This window comes from Triturus cristatus, chromosome 7, assembly GCF_964204655.1.
Source record: "Triturus cristatus chromosome 7, aTriCri1.1, whole genome shotgun sequence".
NCBI lineage: Eukaryota > Metazoa > Chordata > Amphibia > Caudata > Salamandridae > Triturus > Triturus cristatus.
Window position 1 is genome coordinate 874,482,408 of NC_140590.1, and position 21,350 is coordinate 874,503,757.

The following is a 21,350-nucleotide window of genomic DNA, read 5'->3' on the forward strand; positions in this document are numbered from 1 at the left end:
AAGCAGCGACAACACCACTCCACAATATTCACAACGAACAGCCAGAACTGCGATAAGAACACGAAACAAGCGTTAAGACGCGTTAGCACCAGGAAAATAACACCTGTTTCGACCTGGTGGTCGGACCACAGCCTGGACCACAGAAGGGAGACCAGCCCAGAGCAACACCTGAAGAACAACAGATGCACCCGGGCAACTGAACATGCAGCCCAGAGGGTCGAAAGGGAAACAACACCTGTCGCAACCACCCCCAGGACCCCCCCTCCCCGGCACCCTTCCCGACCAAAGACATGTCACATCAGCTACACCCAATCACGTACAAAATCATCCGCATGATGTCGCAGAATCACAACTGGTAACATGCATGTGTCGTCACAAAAATGAGCATCACACATTCATTTCCGAAGCAGCAAATCAAACTTTATAAAATTAACACTGAAATGAAATGAAGACGCATTGCGGCACCCCCGGGCCAATCCGTAGGTTGCAGCCTGCAAGACAAAATTCATGATGAGAAGGTGTGTCCTGCCCACATTAAAGGACAGAGAGAGAGTGAAGGGGAGCGAGAGGAAGAGAGGGAGAGAGAGAGAGAGAGAGAGAGAGAGAGAGAGAGAAGAAGAGAGAGAGAGAGAGAGAGAGAGAGGGAGAGAGAGAGAGAGAGAGAGAGAGAGAGAAAAGAAGAGAGGGGAGAGAGAGCGAGAAGTAGAGAGGGGGAGAGAGAGAGAGAAAAGAAGAGAGGGGGAGAGAGAGAGAGAAGGAGAGAGAGAGAGAGAGCGCCGCCCCTACGCACCCAGGCCACACTGCTCATCTGCTGCCACTGGTGTGTCTCCAACCACTTGCCGGCATGTAGTGCAGTTCATTGGGTCACACATCTGAGACAGACCCGTCATCTGAAACAGAGTAAGATACATCATTGGCACAGTACACACAGTTGCACAAGACAACATCGCCTGCCTGCCCATGCACACCCAGACAGAGGCACCCCAGCCCCTCCCGCCGTCCATCGGAGCATGCCTGCCCATGCACACCCAGGCCGCACTGCTCACCTTCCGCCACCGGCGTACAGACAAGAGGTCCCACCACGTGCCGCCGCAAGCCACAAGCCCGGAGCACATGGACATGGCACTCTCCACACCATGCCGCCCCGCAGACCACCAGGTCCCACGTTTGGTGCTGGGTCTTCATTACTCCATGGCAGAGGACATACCAGTGCACTCGGCCTCATCGCAGGCTGCACACCTGTTCATCCCAATGGGTGCCACCAACTCTGTGATCCTGGAAGCAACGCCACGTGGCGGTAGGCCCACGCTACCCGCCGGCTCTGGCCTAGACTACGGTCCAGCAGGGCACACAAGACCTGAGCTGTCCGGACTGCCAGGACGGGGCATCATCGCAGGCTGCACACCCGCTAAGCAGCCCATGGTGTCCCTAACTCAGTGCACCCAAAGTCACCGTCCCGTGGCGGGGTGCCTGTGCTGGCCGCAATTCTCCAGGTGCCACTAACCCTGTGCTACAACAAACAAATGATGGACGGAATGCTGACAATGCAGACATTCTCCCCCAGTCAAGAGATCTGGGTTAAATCCATCATTCTTTTGCCCACTACACCACCCCAGTTTAGACATGGCCATATGCAAATCAGTCTTGACCCTGTGCCTCATGGGAACAGTCCAGCCCGAACTGCCAAGCCATGTCTTCCCTGGACCGGAATCAAGCATCCTAGGACCGGTTTCTGGCTATCAGCCGTCATCAGCCAGGATAGCTTGACTCCAGTGGCGTAGTGAGCACGGGTCCCACGTCTGGGAATACCCATCCCACTTAGGGCGAAAAGCGTTACAACAAACAAATGATGGACGGAATGCTGACAATGCAGACATTCTCCCCCAGTCAAGAGATCTGGGTTAAATCCATCGTTCTTTTGCCCACTACACCACCCCAGTTTAGACATGGCCATATGCAAATCAGTCTTGACCCTGTGCCTCATGGGAACAGTCCAGCCCGAACTGCCAAGCCATGTCTTCCCTGGACCGGAATCAAGCATCCTAGGACCGGTTTCTGGCTATCAGCCGTCATCAGCCAGGATAGCTTGACTCCAGTGGCGTAGTGAGCACGGGTCCCACGTCTGGGAATACGCATCCCACTTAGGGCGAAAAGCGTTACAACAAACAAATGATGGACGGAATGCTGACAATGCAGACATTCTCCCCCAGTCAAGAGATCTGGGTTAAATCCATCGTTCTTTTGCCCACTACACCACCCCAGTTTAGACATGGCCATATGCAAATCAGTCTTGACCCTGTGCCTCATGGGAACAGTCCAGCCCGAACTGCCAAGCCATGTCTTCCCTGGACCGGAATCAAGCATCCTAGGACCGGTTTCTGGCTATCAGCCGTCATCAGCCAGGATAGCTTGACTCCAGTGGCGTAGTGAGCACGGGTCCCACGTCTGGGAATACCCATCCCACTTAGGGCGAAAAGCGTTACAACAAACAAATGATGGACGGAATGCTGACAATGCAGACATTCTCCCCCAGTCAAGAGATCTGGGTTAAATCCATCGTTCTTTTGCCCACTACACCACCCCAGTTTAGACATGGCCATATGCAAATCAGTCTTGACCCTGTGCCTCATGGGAACAGTCCAGCCCGAACTGCCAAGCCATGTCTTCCCTGGACCGGAATCAAGCATCCTAGGACCGGTTTCTGGCTATCAGCCGTCATCAGCCAGGATAGCTTGACTCCAGTGGCGTAGTGAGCACGGGTCCCACGTCTGGGAATACCCATCCCACTTAGGGCGAAAAGCGTTACAACAAACAAATGATGGACGGAATGCTGACAATGCAGACATTCTCCCCCAGTCAAGAGATCTGGGTTAAATCCATCGTTCTTTTGCCCACTACACCACCCCAGTTTAGACATGGCCATATGCAAATCAGTCTTGACCCTGTGCCTCATGGGAACAGTCCAGCCCGAACTGCCAAGCCATGTCTTCCCTGGACCGGAATCAAGCATCCTAGGACCGGTTTCTGGCTATCAGCCGTCATCAGCCAGGATAGCTTGACTCCAGTGGCGTAGTGAGCACGGGTCCCACGTCTGGGAATACCCATCCCACTTAGGGCGAAAAGCGTTACAACAAACAAATGATGGACGGAATGCTGACAATGCAGACATTCTCCCCCAGTCAAGAGATCTGGGTTAAATCCATCGTTCTTTTGCCCACTACACCACCCCAGTTTAGACATGGCCATATGCAAATCAGTCTTGACCCTGTGCCTCATGGGAACAGTCCAGCCCGAACTGCCAAGCCATGTCTTCCCTGGACCGGAATCAAGCATCCTAGGATCGGTTTCTGGCTATCAGCCGTCATCAGCCAGGATAGCTTGACTCCAGTGGCGTAGTGAGCACGGGTCCCACGTCTGGGAATACCCATCCCACTTAGGGCGAAAAGCGTTACAACAAACAAATGATGGACGGAATGCTGACAATGCAGACATTCTCCCCCAGTCAAGAGATCTGGGTTAAATCCATCGTTCTTTTGCCCACTACACCACCCCAGTTTAGACATGGCCATATGCAAATCAGTCTTGACCCTGTGCCTCATGGGAACAGTCCAGCCCGAACTGCCAAGCCATGTCTTCCCTGGACCGGAATCAAGCATCCTAGGACCGGTTTCTGGCTATCAGCCGTCATCAGCCAGGATAGCTTGACTCCAGTGGCGTAGTGAGCACGGGTCCCACGTCTGGGAATACCCATCCCACTTAGGGCGAAAAGCGTTACAACAAACAAATGATGGACGGAATGCTGACAATGCAGACATTCTCCCCCAGTCAAGAGATCTGGGTTAAATCCATCGTTCTTTTGCCCACTACACCACCCCAGTTTAGACATGGCCATATGCAAATCAGTCTTGACCCTGTGCCTCATGGGAACAGTCCAGCCCGAACTGCCAAGCCATGTCTTCCCTGGACCGGAATCAAGCATCCTAGGACCGGTTTCTGGCTATCAGCCGTCATCAGCCAGGATAGCTTGACTCCAGTGGCGTAGTGAGCACGGGTCCCACGTCTGGGAATACCCATCCCACTTAGGGCGAAAAGCGTTACAACAAACAAATGATGGACGGAATGCTGACAATGCAGACATTCTTCCCCAGTCAAGAGATCTGGGTTAAATCCATCGTTCTTTTGCCCACTACACCACCCCAGTTTAGACATGGCCATATGCAAATCAGTCTTGACCCTGTGCCTCATGGGAACAGTCCAGCCCGAACTGCCAAGCCATGTCTTCCCTGGACCGGAATCAAGCATCCTAGGACCGGTTTCTGGCTATCAGCCGTCATCAGCCAGGATAGCTTGACTCCAGTGGCGTAGTGAGCACGGGTCCCACGTCTGGGAATACCCATCCCACTTAGGGCGAAAAGCGTTACAACAAACAAATGATGGACGGAATGCTGACAATGCAGACATTCTCCCCCAGTCAAGAGATCTGGGTTAAATCCATCGTTCTTTTGCCCACTACACCACCCCAGTTTAGACATGGCCATATGCAAATCAGTCTTGACCCTGTGCCTCATGGGAACAGTCCAGCCCGAACTGCCAAGCCATGTCTTCCCTGGACCGGAATCAAGCATCCTAGGACCGGTTTCTGGCTATCAGCCGTCATCAGCCAGGATAGCTTGACTCCAGTGGCGTAGTGAGCACGGGTCCCACGTCTGGGAATACCCATCCCACTTAGGGCGAAAAGCGTTACAACAAACAAATGATGGACGGAATGCTGACAATGCAGACATTCTCCCTCAGTCAAGAGATCTGGGTTAAATCCATCGTTCTTTTGCCCACTACACCACCCCAGTTTAGACATGGCCATATGCAAATCAGTCTTGACCCTGTGCCTCATGGGAACAGTCCAGCCCGAACTGCCAAGCCATGTCTTCCCTGGACCGGAATCAAGCATCCTAGGACCGGTTTCTGGCTATCAGCCGTCATCAGCCAGGATAGCTTGACTCCAGTGGCGTAGTGAGCACGGGTCCCACGTCTGGGAATACCCATCCCACTTAGGGCGAAAAGCGTTACAACAAACAAATGATGGACGGAATGCTGACAATGCAGACATTCTCCCCCAGTCAAGAGATCTGGGTTAAATCCATCGTTCTTTTGCCCACTACACCACCCCAGTTTAGACATGGCCATATGCAAATCAGTCTTGACCCTGTGCCTCATGGGAACAGTCCAGCCCGAACTGCCAAGCCATGTCTTCCCTGGACCGGAATCAAGCATCCTAGGACCGGTTTCTGGCTATCAGCCGTCATCAGCCAGGATAGCTTGACTCCAGTGGCGTAGTGAGCACGGGTCCCACGTCTGGGAATACCCATCCCACTTAGGGCGAAAAGCGTTACAACAAACAAATGATGGACGGAATGCTGACAATGCAGACATTCTCCCCCAGTCAAGAGATCTGGGTTAAATCCATCGTTCTTTTGCCCACTACACCACCCCAGTTTAGACATGGCCATATGCAAATCAGTCTTGACCCTGTGCCTCATGGGAACAGTCCAGCCCGAACTGCCAAGCCATGTCTTCCCTGGACCGGAATCAAGCATCCTAGGACCGGTTTCTGGCTATCAGCCGTCATCAGCCAGGATAGCTTGACTCCAGTGGCGTAGTGAGCACGGGTCCCACGTCTGGGAATACCCATCCCACTTAGGGCGAAAAGCGTTACAACAAACAAATGATGGACGGAATGCTGACAATGCAGACATTCTCCCCCAGTCAAGAGATCTGGGTTAAATCCATCGTTCTTTTGCCCACTACACCACCCCAGTTTAGACATGGCCATATGCAAATCAGTCTTGACCCTGTGCCTCATGGGAACAGTCCAGCCCGAACTGCCAAGCCATGTCTTCCCTGGACCGGAATCAAGCATCCTAGGACCGGTTTCTGGCTATCAGCCGTCATCAGCCAGGATAGCTTGACTCCAGTGGCGTAGTGAGCACGAGTCCCACGTCTGGGAATACCCATCCCACTTAGGGCGAAAAGCGTTACAACAAACAAATGATGGACGGAATGCTGACAATGCAGACATTCTCCCCCAGTCAAGAGATCTGGGGTAAATCCATCGTTCTTTTGCCCACTACACCACCCCAGTTTAGACATGGCCATATGCAAATCAGTCTTGACCCTGTGCCTCATGGGAACAGTCCAGCCCGAACTGCCAAGCCATGTCTTCCCTGGACCGGAATCAAGCATCCTAGGACCGGTTTCTGGCTATCAGCCGTCATCAGCCAGGATAGCTTGACTCCAGTGGCGTAGTGAGCACGGGTCCCACGTCTGGGAATACCCATCCCACTTAGGGCGAAAAGCGTTACAACAAACAAATGATGGACGGAATGCTGACAATGCAGACATTCTCCCCCAGTCAAGAGATCTGGGTTAAATCCATCGTTCTTTTGCCCACTACACCACCCCAGTTTAGACATGGCCATATGCAAATCAGTCTTGACCCTGTGCCTCATGGGAACAGTCCAGCCCGAACTGCCAAGCCATGTCTTCCCTGGACCGGAATCAAGCATCCTAGGACCGGTTTCTGGCTATCAGCCGTCATCAGCCAGGATAGCTTGACTCCAGTGGCGTAGTGAGCACGGGTCCCACGTCTGGGAATACCCATCCCACTTAGGGCGAAAAGCGTTACAACAAACAAATGATGGACGGAATGCTGACAATGCATACATTCTCCCCCAGTCAAGAGATCTGGGTTAAATCCATCGTTCTTTTGCCCACTACACCACCCCAGTTTAGACATGGCCATATGCAAATCAGTCTTGACCCTGTGCCTCATGGGAACAGTCCAGCCCGAACTGCCAAGCCATGTCTTCCCTGGACCGGAATCAAGCATCCTAGGACCGGTTTCTGGCTATCAGCCGTCATCAGCCAGGATAGCTTGACTCCAGTGGCGTAGTGAGCACGGGTCCCACGTCTGGGAATACCCATCCCACTTAGGGCGAAAAGCGTTACAACAAACAAATGATGGACGGAATGCTGACAATGCAGACATTCTCCCCCAGTCAAGAGATCTGGGTTAAATCCATCGTTCTTTTGCCCACTACACCACCCCAGTTTAGACATGGCCATATGCAAATCAGTCTTGACCCTGTGCCTCATGGGAACAGTCCAGCCCGAACTGCCAAGCCATGTCTTCCCTGGACCGGAATCAAGCATCCTAGGACCGGTTTCTGGCTATTAGCCGTCATCAGCCAGGATAGCTTGACTCCAGTGGCGTAGTGAGCACGGGTCCCACGTCTGGGAATACCCATCCCACTTAGGGCGAAAAGCGTTACAACAAACAAATGATGGACGGAATGCTGACAATGCAGACATTCTCCCCCAGTCAAGAGATCTGGGTTAAATCCATCGTTCTTTTGCCCACTACACCACCCCAGTTTAGACATGGCCATATGCAAATCAGTCTTGACCCTGTGCCTCATGGGAACAGTCCAGCCCGAACTGCCAAGCCATGTCTTCCCTGGACCGGAATCAAGCATCCTAGGACCGGTTTCTGGCTATCAGCCGTCATCAGCCAGGATAGCTTGACTCCAGTGGCGTAGTGAGCACGGGTCCCACGTCTGGGAATACCCATCCCACTTAGGGCGAAAAGCGTTACAACAAACAAATGATGGACGGAATGCTGACAATGCAGACATTCTCCCCCAGTCAAGAGATCTGGGTTAAATCCATCGTTCTTTTGCCCACTACACCACCCCAGTTTAGACATGGCCATATGCAAATCAGTCTTGACCCTGTGCCTCATGGGAACAGTCCAGCCCGAACTGCCAAGCCATGTCTTCCCTGTACCGGAATCAAGCATCCTAGGACCGGTTTCTGGCTATCAGCCGTCATCAGCCAGGATAGCTTGACTCCAGTGGCGTAGTGAGCACGGGTCCCACGTCTGGGAATACCCATCCCACTTAGGGCGAAAAGCGTTACAACAAACAAATGATGGACGGAATGCTGACAATGCAGACATTCTCCCCCAGTCAAGAGATCTGGGTTAAATCCATCGTTCTTTTGCCCACTACACCACCCCAGTTTAGACATGGTCATATGCAAATCAGTCTTGACCCTGTGCCTCATGGGAACAGTCCAGCCCGAACTGCCAAGCCATGTCTTCACTGGACCGGAATCAAGCATCCTAGGACCGGTTTCTGGCTATCAGCCGTCATCAGCCAGGATAGCTTGACTCCAGTGGCGTAGCGAGCACGGGTTCCACGTCTGGGAATACCCATCCCACTTAGGGCGAAAAGCGTTACAACAAACAATTGATGGACGGAATGCTGACAATGCAGACATTCTCCCCCAGTCAAGAGATCTGGGTTAAATCCATCGTTCTTTTGCCCACTACACCACCCCAGTTTAGACATGGCCATATGCAAATCAGTCTTGACCCTGTGCCTCATGGGAACAGTCCAGCCCGAACTGCCAAGCCATGTCTTCACTGGACCGGAATCAAGCATCCTAGGACCGGTTTCTGGCTATCAGCCGTCATCAGCCAGGATAGCTTGACTCCAGTGGCGTAGCGAGCACGGGTCCCACGTCTGGGAATACCCATCCCACTTAGGGCGAAAAGCGTTACAACAAACAATTGATGGACGGAATGCTGACAATGCAGACATTCTCCCCCAGTCAAGAGATCTGGGTTAAATCCATCGTTCTTTTGCCCACTACACCACCCCAGTTTAGACATGGCCATATGCAAATCAGTCTTGACCCTGTGCCTCATGGGAACAGTCCAGCCCGAACTGCCAAGCCATGTCTTCACTGGACCGGAATCAAGCATCCTAGGACCGGTTTCTGGCTATCAGCCGTCATCAGCCAGGATAGCTTGACTCCAGTGGCGTAGCGAGCACGGGTCCCACGTCTGGGAATACCCATCCCACTTAGGGCGAAAAGCGTTACAACAAACAATTGATGGACGGAATGCTGACAATGCAGACATTCTCCCCCAGTCAAGAGATCTGGGTTAAATCCATCGTTCTTTTGCCCACTACACCACCCCAGTTTAGACATGGCCATATGCAAATCAGTCTTGACCCTGTGCCTCATGGGAACAGTCCAGCCCGAACTGCCAAGCCATGTCTTCACTGGACCGGAATCAAGCATCCTAGGACCGGTTTCTGGCTATCAGCCGTCATCAGCCAGGATAGCTTGACTCCAGTGGCGTAGCGAGCACGGGTCCCACGTCTGGGAATACCCATCCCACTTCGGGCGAAAAGCGTTACAACAAACAATTGATGGACGGAATGCTGACAATGCAGACATTCTCCCCCAGTCAAGAGATCTGGGTTAAATCCATCGTTCTTTTGCCCACTACACCACCCCAGTTTAGACATGGCCATATGCAAATCAGTCTTGACCCTGTGCCTCATGGGAACAGTCCAGCCCGAACTGCCAAGCCATGTTTTCACTGGACCGGAATCAAGCATCCTAGGACCGGTTTCTGGCTATCAGCTGTCATCAGCCAGGATAGCTTGACTCCAGTGGCGTAGTGAGCACGGGTCCCACGTCTGGGAATACCCATCCCACTTAGGGCGAAAAGCGTTACAACAAACAATTGATGGACGGAATGCTGACAATGCAGACATTCTCCCCCAGTCAAGAGATCTGGGTTAAATCCATCGTTCTTTTGCCCACTACACCACCCCAGTTTAGACATGGCCATATGCAAATCAGTCTTGACCCTGTGCCTCATGGGAACAGTCCAACTGCTCTAAACAGGTGGTAATTCTGAGCGGGAACTGCTGGGAAGCGAGCCGCAGGAGGGTGGGAACTATTGGGAGATGAACAGCAGGAGGGCGAGAGAGGTATGGTGTCTTGGGCAGGCAATGATCATGTTTACAAAGGGGTAGCATTGTATGTTCTCCATGTATTCTTTCAGGGTTCGGACGGGGCTTGGCTATTCCAATTTCCACAGTCCTTGCCCCGTTTGACTCCTCATTTTACCAGGTGCGGATTTCAACCGGGTAAAACTGGCCTCTGTGATTCCTCACTCGCTACTGCCAGGTGTGAGAGCACTAGGATATTTGTAGCCCAACTGAGGGGCATATGTACAAGCCCCTATTGCCACCACAACATCACCTTTTCCTATGTTGTGGTGGCAATAGGGGCTTAGCCTTATTTACAAGGCAGCGTTAAGCCACTTAGCGTGGCTTAACGCTACCTTGTAAATAAGACACCTTTCACGCTATGGTTAGCGTGAAAGGGGTGGGCAGTGGTTGTTGCGGTGGGCATTCCACTGCAACACCCATTCATTTTAACACTGCCCCTTATGTAGAAGGGCAGTGTACATAGGAGGCAGCACCAAAATTAACACCAGGGAAAACCTGGTCTTAACTTGGCGAAAGGAGGATAAACTACACTATTTCTCCTCGTTTTTGCCTTTTCCACGAGTGCTGCCTTGTGCAGCACATATGGAAAAAGCAAAATTTCATGGATTGTTTATGTAAAGGAAGGTGCCCCTTCTTGTACATAAACAATCAGTAAAAAAATGCAATTTTTTTACTTTCATGTGTACTGCATGAAAGTGACAAAATGGCATTTTAGGATCGTTAATGGGCAGGAAGGGACACTTTCCTACACATAAACAATCCTCCCCTGAACGCAGACACCTTTGCACTATGGTGCAAGGGTGCCTGCATTGGCGCTACACTGCTAAGTGTAGCGCCAGTGCAGGGGGAAAGATGGGGTAAAGATGGTGCAGCCTTGCGTTTCAGAAATGGCTTAGGCTACCACCTCGCTCTGCCACTTCCTTGTACATATACCCCTGAGGTGAATCCACCGGGGATACCCCTGTACAGAACTCCTAGTGCAGGTCCAAAGAGAGTACAAGGTGTTGGAAGGAAAAAGTGTGGCAAACTTTCATTTGACGCCTGTCATAATATTTTAGCTTAAAACAACTGCAGTGTTAAACGGATTGCTCAGATGGTTGGCCACACATATATAAATGCTTTAATTCCCCTGTGTTATTGAGCCCTGCCAAAAAGGTATGTCACCTTATGAATCCTTGATACATTATTTGTCTAGCAACCTTTCATCCCTGAAGGCAGAGCACTATTAGATAAAAGCGATATGTGTTACAAGTTACAGAGAAATTCCATTAGGGACTGGTACTTCTCAGTATGAGTCAGGCCATTACAATGATGTCAATTTTTATTACACTCGTTTTACATTTCATGTAGTAATACATTTGGGACAAAAACAAAAGCACAGCTGCATATCTATGGACTAATAATTTTACACTTCATTTCCTCGAAGATTGCTGAACATTTTGTATTTTGGTCAATCTCTATTACTAAAGTTCAGTGAGTCCAGGAGGAAAGCTTTTGCAGAACGCCTTTGGAGCCCAGTTAGGCGTGACTAGTTTGCAACAGGTAGCAATGAGTAGGAAATAGTGAACAATTGGATAAATTACATTTAGAGAGATAGGGCAATATCAAGGTAGATAACTGATGACCAACGTGCCAATCCCATGTTCTGAGAGGTCTTCTGTACTCTTAACATTCAGATTTCAGCTGAGAGGATATGAATAGATGGCTCTGTACACTGACCCAATTTTGTAGTGCATTGCTTCTAGCGCTCCAGCACTGCTTCACACTCCTCGAGCCTCCTGAAAATATTAGAAGTCCCAAGCACTAAGTCAACAGTTCTGAATTAAATTGACAGATAAGGGTAAGACTATAGGTGTGAACCCTGTTTTTGCAGGCCCCATGGTACCAAGCAGCTATGCGCCATGGCTGGTGGTGAGGCGTAAATATGGGCCCTGTATAGTACTACAAACTGAATAACCCTGCCTCCATAGAGAAGCAAGTGCACAAAGAAAAATATGAAGATAAAAAAACGTGGGGGCGTGGCTAGGCGCCCGGCGAGATGGCGGCATCGGCGTGAGGGCTCCGTCCACGCCAGAGACTACGGGCACTTTACGAACGCGAAAGGAAAAATGACGGGCAGACTTTCCTTTCGGAAAGATTCTGGAAGACTTTGAGCTCCTTTTTTGAAGACGCGGTAATCTCTATGTGCATTTTTTCAGCCTGTTACTCCCGGTCGCGGCTTTACATCGGCCGCTACCGCCATTTTGACTGATATGCTCGTTCCTCTGATGTGCAGCGCGTCTCTCACCCATTCCGCTCCTGGATATTATACTGGCTCTACCATGCCTCTAAGACTTCTGAAGTTTTGACTCCTGGACTTTTCAGCGTTTTGTGAGCATTTTTGTGAGCATTTTCATTGCTATTTGACAGTTATGGCTTTTCATTCTCCTCATATATGGCGGGCATTTTGAATTTACAAAACCTAGTTTTCTGAACCTGTGGCTTTTCTGATTTGGCACTTTCTCCCATCAAATTTTTATATTGCCTACTTTCCACATTTCGCCCGTTTTGATCCTGTATTTAACCCTGTGACTTTTCTGTGCCTATATCTGGTTAAGTTCTGTGTATCTACACTCCGTAGTCGCATCTATGGCTGAAGGCTCTAACAAGTTTCAAAAACGTAACTACATTAAAAACTCTAAACTTTTCACAGAATTGGCTATATTGGAAGCCTCTCAACCTCCTCCTATCAGCGAGACGGCGCCAAACATGGATTCCTCATCACAGTCTTCAGGAAAAGTTACGCCCAAACGGTGGAGCGGGACATCTCTTCTCTTCAGGATTCTGCAGCCAAGGTCACTCATATGCATGCGCAGCTCTCCTCTCTCCAGAAGCAAGTGGAGGACTTGGAAAACCGCAATAGACGCAATAATCTACGCCTTTATGGCCTTGTGGAGGGTTGCGAGGGGAGTGATCCCATCACCTTCTTCAAATCCTTTCTTCCCAAGCTTTTGCATTTGCCGGAGGACACCCCACTCAATATCCAGCGTGCCCACAGGCTTGGTCGAGCACCCGCCTCTCTCTCCACACCAGCGAAGCCTAGAGGTGTAATAATGTATTTCTTGGAATACACGGATCTACTGAAAGTTCTCTCTGCGGCTAGAGCCTCCCCACGTGTTGCCTGGTCTGGTTCCACTTTGTTCTTTGCACAGGACTATGCCAAAGCGACTGCAAGCCGTCGTAAAGCCTTCCTAGACATGAGACCAGATCTCCGTTCAATTGGTGCTAGATATGGCCTTTTCCATCCTTGCTTATTCAAAGTTACCTATAATAATAAAACCACGACTTATGAGGAGCCTACACGACTTCGGAGTTTCCTGAACTCTTGCGGCCATGCAGATATGGAGCTCTCTGGTCCTTCCTCTGCTTCTCCAACATGACTTTCTCCTGAAATCTTATATTGATGTCCCAGTTTCTTCCATGTGTTGTTTCTATTTGTTAATCGCATTGTTCTTGAACATACTTGTTCTCTTGATGAATGCTTGCTTTCCATTGTAGTAGTTCTCACTGCTGATATAATTCCCTGTTTTGTTATACTCTTGGTATGTTTTATGCCCTTGTCATTTACCGATCTCTAACCTTGTTGTCTGTCTTTTTTCACAGATCATTGTTATGCGTTCCGTCCCGTCTCTCTGGTTGGACGTTTCCCCGACCCCGAGTGTCCTGCCTTCTCCAGTTGGCCCTACCTTCCTCTCTCCACATCCTCGTACACCCTCGTTTGTTCCTGTTCCTTGACTGTTTTTCCTGTTTTACCCCTTGTGAGTATCCCTCGTTCTTTTTTTGATATGTCTGTTCTTGTTTTCTTCTTTCTTATTTTGATTCTTTTCTTCATATCTTCAGGTTTTTTGGTGCCAGTACCTTTTATTCGCTCGCTCTCTTCCTTCCTACTTTTCCCATTCCCTACCTTTATTTCTTGTTGGCTTTCTGTTGACTTTATTCTCTCTTCTTTTATCAACTCATTGACCTTCTCGCAAATTCCCTTTTGTTTATACCACTTGTCCTTTTTTACTGAATTTTCTGGATCTCTTCTAATTCATGCATGGCATTTCACTTCACCTTCGAAGTTTTATATTTTCTTGATGTCTTTTAATATCCTTTTCTTCTTTCTCCTCTTATACGTTTCATCCCTCCTCTATTCTTGTCTTTTCTCTCCTTTTTCTCTCTCTTACAGTTTCACTTTCTTTGAGGCTTTTGCTCGATGTGTTAATTTTTCTCTGCATTATCTCTTTAAAATTTCTTAATGGCAGTTCGTATTGTTTCCTGGAACGTTAAAGGTCTCCATTCTCCTATTAAGAGGCAAAAAATTCTTTCTCATTTAGCCAAGTTGAATGTTGACATTGCCTTCCTGCAAAAAACTCATTTGTCTGACATTGAAGCTGCCAAACTTAAAAGGGGATGGGTAGGAAGTGTTTTTTCTGCTCCTGGGGATGGTAAAAGAAATGGTGTGGCTGTGTTAATTCGCAAATCTTTCTCTCATTAGCTCTTGATCTCTGACTCAGATCCTGAGGGTAGATGGCTATACGTCAAACTTTCCTCGAAAGGTATCCCCATCTCCCTTCTCAACATTTATGTACCTACTGGTGGCGATCCTGCCTTTTGGCGAACAATGGCCTCTCGTATTTCTGAATACGTTGATGACAATTTTATTTTGGCAGGAGACTGCAACTTGCCCATTGACCCTTTTTTGGACAGACACTCTAAGGCATCCTTTATCCCTAATAAAGCTCACAAACTGTTTGTTCAAGCAATAACCCAGCACAAACTCATTGATGCCTGGCGTCTCTGTAACCCTACTACTAAAGAGTTTACATTCTATTCCCCATCCCACCATTCACAGTCCCGTATTGATTATATTTTTCTCTCCCATCATATTTCACAGTCCCTTACTTATGCTGACATTGGCCCCATCTTGTTCTCTGACCATGCCCCAGTTTTAGCCAACATTGATATCCTTCCCAGGTCCACTGGGCCGAAACGTTGGCGTTTTAATAACACTTTACTTCTGGACCCCAAGTTTACCACTTCCTTTGTTGATTTTACCACTGAGTTTTTCGCCATTAATGACACGCCCACCTTGCCCAAACATGCTATCTGGGATGCTTATATGGCTGCGGCCAGAGGCTTCATTATTGATTATGTTTCCAGAAAACGCAAGAGCGCTCGTCAAATTACAAAGGATCTTCTCCTCAAGATTAAAGATCTGGAGCACTCTTTCTATACCTCTCATTCGCAGGAAAGTTTGACTACTCTTATCGAAGCTAAGATGCAATTTAACAAACAATCCACTGATGATGCCTCATTATATTTATTGAAATCCAGCTCAAAATTCTATGGGGGAAAGAACAAGGCGGGTAAGATTTTAGCCAATTATTTAAAAGTTAAGCAACATAGATTGAACATTCAGTCTGTTTTATGATGTTAATTCTGTTTTAAAGCATACTGATGTTGATATTTTAGAGGAATTTTCTTGTTTTTACTCCACGCTCTATTCTTCTGAAACCCACCCCTCCGCACGTGACCTAGCTGCTTTTTTTTCCACCATCAAAGCACCTCCTCACTTTCCAGTCGATTTATCCATTCTTGAACTACCCATCTCTGAATCCGAATTACACATTGCACTTCAATCACTCAAGAAAGATAAAGCCCCAGGTCCAGATGGATTCACAGCTGAATTTTATGTACACTTTTCTAAATTATTATTACCCAGATTGCACTCGCTTATTGATTCCTTTATAATTAATGGTTCTTCCTCCGGCACCTTCTCGGATGCCCATATCTGCATCATACCTACAGAAGGAAAAGACGCCCAACATTGCAAGAATTATAGACCAATCTCTTTGGTTAATATTGATTATAAACTTTACGCTAAATCTCTCGCTCTAAGATTAGATCCTCTTCTTCCTGAACTCTTGGGCTCGGAACAGTCTGGATTTGTTAAGGGACGTTTTATTACAGACAATACTAGACTTTTATTCAACGTCCTATCCAAATCCTCACGGTCTCACGACTCATTAGCGGCAATTGCTTTGGACGCAGAGAAAGCGTTTGACAGAGTGGAATGGACCTTCCTTTTCTCCGCCCTTAGATGGTTTGGGTTTGGCCCTAATTTTATCTCCTTCGTTTCTTTTCTATATTCCAGCCCCAGAGCGGCGGTTTGTGCCAATGGCTTAGTCTCTTCCTTTTTCACCTTAGGTAGAGGAGTCCGTCAGGGTTGTCCCCTTTCCCCCTTTCTTTTCAATCTGGCATTAGAACCCTTTCTTTCAAAGCTTCGCCAAAACCCCGATTTGCATGGTTTTCAAACCTCTCATACACACATTAAACTTGCTGCTTACGCAGACGATATTTTACTTTTTATGTCCAACCCTACCATCTCTATTCCTGCATTTCTTAAAGAAGTTCTCGATTATTCCCAAATTTCTGGTTATAAACTAAATAATGACAAATGTGAAATTTTACCCCTCACTAAATTTACCTTTAAATCGGATTTTGATGCGTCCAATTTTACATGGAGTTCCTCCCATATTAAATATCTTGGTTTGTATATTGCCCCTTCTCTTCCCGACACTATTTCGTTGTGCCTCACTAAATGCTCCCAGAAATTGTCTGACCTTACTTCCAGATGGCACCCACTTTACATTTCCTGGTGGGGTCGTCTTGACACCATTAAAATGATGCTCTCCATAATAGTTCTCTACACTATATCCAATATCCCAGTACCTATCCCAACTAAGTTTTTCAAGAAAATTAATTCCGTTCTCTCTTCTTTCATTTGGTCCGGGAAAAAAGCGCGTATGTCTTTATGCTTCCTAAATCACAAGGCGGGTCAACTTCCCAGATTTTCCCGCTTATCACAAAGCTTTTCTTCTGCGACAAGCTTCTCTTTGGTTGCGAGATCCTGATGCTTCCTCCCCTTTATGGCTTGTCCTTGAACGTCTCGCTCTAACCCCTTTCACCTTCGCTGAATATCTATCATTTTCTCGTAAGCCCCAGGCTATTTCTACTCCTATTCATAAGTTCACCACCAAGCTTCTTCTTTCCACCTCCCTCAACCCCCCTTCCTCTGCAGCTGCCTTTCTCAATACCACTATTTGGTACAATAGTAGTGTTCTCATTAATCAGAAACCCTTCTATTGGAAATCTTGGAGGCAAAAGGGTTTGATATGGGTATCCCATCTTTTTTTCTGGCTCCGATTTCTTATCTTTCCCGGCTCTTAGCCAACAGTTTGGTCTTCCCCACTCCTTCATTCGCAAGTATACTTTACTTAAATCTGCAATTTTGTCCACATTTGACAAACTTTCTAATTCCCCTACTCATCCTGTTCTTCCTAGCCCTCATTCCCATCTCCACTCTTTACTATGCTCCCAGCCCACAGCATCCTCAATCTATCACTCATTTTGCGTAACTGTTACACCTAGGCCAAAATCCAAGGTGGAGGAACATTGGGAATCTGATTTTGGTGTTTCTTGGCCCATATCTTTATGTGACAAATTATGGATCAAGCTTCGTAAGTCTTCCAGAGCGGCTTCCCTCACGCAAACTCTCTTCTTCATTTATAATAGACTTCTCTTTTCACCTCACATGTTGAATAAAGGTTCTTCCTCAATTCCTGGCCTTTGTTGGTCATGCTCGACCCCTAAGGCTACTCTTTTCACATGCTTTTTTCTTGCAATGCCATCCACAGTTTCTGGAAACAAGTTTGGGCCCAAATTAATGCCATATTTCACACTGCGCTTCCTTTCTCCTTTGTCAATATCTTTTTAGGTAGCCTCTCCCCTTGCTGGACTGATACTGATTCCAATGTACAAATAGTTGATTTATAACTAGCGGTTGCATTTCAGCAAATTACGGTCAATTGGAAAAATTTTGCTAATGTGTCTTTTAGAGCATGGTGGTACAATGTTTGTCATAATCACAGGCTAGATACTGTCTTCATTTACCCCCTCAATATGGCCAAGAAGCGACATGATTTATGGCTTCCTGTAACCTTATACCTTGATAAATGTGCTAAGCGCTCCTCCCCTTCATTTTGTTTGCTTCCCTCTCAGCAAGAAGTTTCCAAACCTCCTTGATTGACCTTTATGCTCCTTTACATTTATTATGTTACATTTTATTGCATTTTTATCTAATACTGCTTTTTATTATTTAGCCTCAATTATTTGTCTTCTCTTAGCCTCATGTTCTTTTTACAGTCATATTTTGCTTCACTGTGCACGTTACTGCTATATTTTTGATTTTTTCTTCTTTTGTTGTTTTTCTCGCTGTATTGACACCTGTACTTCTTTAATAAAATTCTTTTGAACTCAAAAAAAAAAAAGATAAAAAAACGTCTAAAGTGGTTGGTTTTACAGGGCCCTTCCAGATCTACTCAATTATTTATTCGTATACAAAGTGAGCCTTATCCATGGCGAGAAACAATGGATTGGGGCAGTAGTTGTTCTGCACGCACAGAACCATCGGACATTTCCTAAAAACAAGATGAGTCAAACAGTATATTTTATCAGACAATTTTCCATTTAAAAGAAGTAGGAGTTTTGAAGCAGTTTTAATAATCTCGCTATCCATTTTGACACAGGTTTTCACAGTTCTGTTCACTTCTGCTTCCACTTTTCATTGACTAAGCCATCCTTATTCATTTAAATAGTCCATCAGTGAAATAACATAACTAATACCTACAGGTGGGGGAAGTCAGCAAACGGGACAGTGACTAAACATTAGATGATGTTCCGACATCCCTACTGACAGTGTCTCCACTTTATTTATTGAGTGGTTGGGGGAACTCTGTGACATAGATCTGACAGGAAAAGAGGCAGCGTGGCCTCCTAATTTACATATATCCAACAGGTTTAGATGACAGAGCTTGGAGAATATAAAGGGCCAGAGGGTACATATGTATTTTGTGGTGTACAAATCTACCACGTGAGGTCATCTGTCAGGAAAATAACTCGATACTATGCAAATATTATAGATCACGAAATGCTTCCACTTGAATTATGAAATAACAATCATGGAACATAGAACATGGATTTGAAACTGACAGTGTTAGCTAACGGTAAAAGTGTAGTGAGTCCAGCACCGTCGAAGCAGAGATGTATGACGGTAGCCCAAGGACCAACTTGGCTGCCACATTCTGTATGCTTTGCAGCTTTCTCAGTATACCTGTAGGAGCATCCTCGAAAAGAACATTACAATAGACCAGGAATCTCAAAATAGTTGCCTCGACCACCAATCGGTGCACTGATTGTGGGAGGAGTGGAGAATTTGCACTGATGTGCAGAAAGGTTTCTCGCTGCACATTGGGATGAGGTTTGGTTTTACATGTCCTGGTCCTCCATGCTTCTTATGATAGAACAGGCAGGGAAAATATGTATTTGGGAGCCTGCCATGAATAGGGTGGACCTGCCAATGCAAGAAAAGTGGAATCCCCCTAGTGATGGACTGCAGCCTTTGATTGGAGGCTCCACCAGCAGTCAAATAGTGGTTCTCCATGCCTCAATAACGCAGAGGAACTACAGGTTTGGTGGAGCCAGATAATGTCTGATTTAGAGTGGTTCTCACATGCTGCCAAAATGTATTTGTTATGGTAAGGTGAGGCACCAATAGTTTGCTCCCATTACAATCTCATTAGTAGGTGTGCATCTGTCAACAGGATTACTCTAATATAGTTCTTAAAGCACTGATGTTAATAGAAAACCCTTGGAGTCGGTTGGCTTCTGTGACATTCAGTTGAAGAACTTTCCAATTACTTTTAGAAATATTTCTCTGAAAATCCTCACATACAACTTATATTTACCATTTGAGGTAAATTCTTCATCAGCTTTACATTAGTTCATTGTTCTGATGCAATACGACTAGTCTGACCGGATAGAAGGTTTCTGGTTGGACTGAACATTGGAAGCATGAGCTGATTCAAACAGCCTTTGTTCCTTCTTGCTATGTGGGTCAAGCTCAGAATAATAAATTAGAAGCTAGAGGAGGGATATTAGTGCTCATTTGAAGTGGTTCTAATTCTTCGATTGCGGATTTGGTCAACCATCCTATTTATGACAGGATGTAGCTTTTTAATTGATGCTGATGCAAGCCTGGTGTGAATGACTGTGAGAAAAGTGGATTATTATATTGTGTGGTTGTGCGACTTCACCATGTAATAATGGAAAGATTCTGTATCAGTACAAGTAAGATTTCTGTGTAAAACCTTAGCTCAGTCCTGGGTAGCTGTGGCTCACACCAGTCAGGCTTTATTAAAGGAACAAGTATGAAGCATTAAGAAGTAGCAAAACAGTTGATGAAGAAGGAAACACATCCCAATACAAATCTAACACCAATTTGTAAAAAAATAGTATTTTTTTCTTTAAATAGTCACAACAACAGAAATCCGCTGGAAGGTTCCAGAGATATACATTTTCAAAGAAACAATAAATCACAGTTTTTCACTAAATGCAATAAACATTTGCAATCTACTGTGCTGTTGGTTTAGGGGTAGCCACACTAAACAAGTTGAAAACAGCTATATGGGCACCCTTCGGCATGCCAACTGTGATAGGGAACCAGTCAGGTCTAGTTGGACAGGTACTTGTCAGTTTGGGCACTCACTGGCCCAGTTCTGAATCCAAAGGGCAAACTGCCATTTAAGTAAATGGAGTGGTCCAGATGCAATGGCTACAGGATCCTTAAGATGCTTAAGGATGCTGAGATGTCGTTGGGAGTCTTCCTGTAACTATCCCTTGGTCCTTGACCTGGGGGTGGGGGGGGTGCAACTTTGGCCTCAGGGGTTGATGTCCCACTATTGAGGGTTAGGCCTCAGTCTGCCAAACTGCATCATGATGTTCAACAGCAGTCTGGCTTCTTGGCACTGAGCAGTCTTCAGATGTTATGGCCCTGTGGCTGTAACAGAGAGTTAGCCAACTGACTCTTGAAGTCACTTCTGTTGAAGCACTGTGGGCAATTTTTCTATGGATTGGGCACCCTAGGCACATACCTCTCTTTGCTAGTCCACAGGTGCAGTCCAATCTTCAGTGCAGCCTCTCTTTGCTGGGCCCAGGGACCAGCACAGTATTTCTTCTCCAGTCCTCTGTGCAGTACAACCATGTTTTGAGTTGTGCCAATGTTACGCCTGCCTTAAGTCTAGGGAAATGTGGCGGCTAACTAACAAATGGGCTCCCAGGTCCTCTATCACATGATGATGACTTCCTGCAAAGTGTTGCATCTTCTAGCTAGCCCAGAAAGCACTTTCTGCCTACTTCCAACATGGCAGAAACCCGTCGCTTCGTGTGTGCAGTTCCCTAGCCCAACCCCATGATGTGGTTACCTCGGGGCTATAATCCTCTTGAAAAAATGGTTTGACAATGGCTTCTCCCTCTCTGCCTGAGATGCCAGCCTGTTTGCCTAATCAAAGGAGCAACCCCTTCCTAGTGTGACTATCATTTGCCCTTCAAAGTCAG

General features: G+C 47.1%; 1 long non-coding RNA gene across 1 annotated transcript in view; it reads left to right on the top strand.

The window, feature by feature from the left end:
* The window catches only part of LOC146810797 (uncharacterized), a 308,270-nt gene that overhangs the window by 36,786 nt on the left and 250,134 nt on the right, over window positions 1–21,350 (top strand). Inside the window, exon 2 of the long non-coding RNA XR_014965733.1 lies at window positions 13,515–13,669. This is a non-coding gene — a long non-coding RNA (uncharacterized LOC146810797). The remainder of the gene's footprint in view (window positions 1–13,514; window positions 13,670–21,350) is intronic.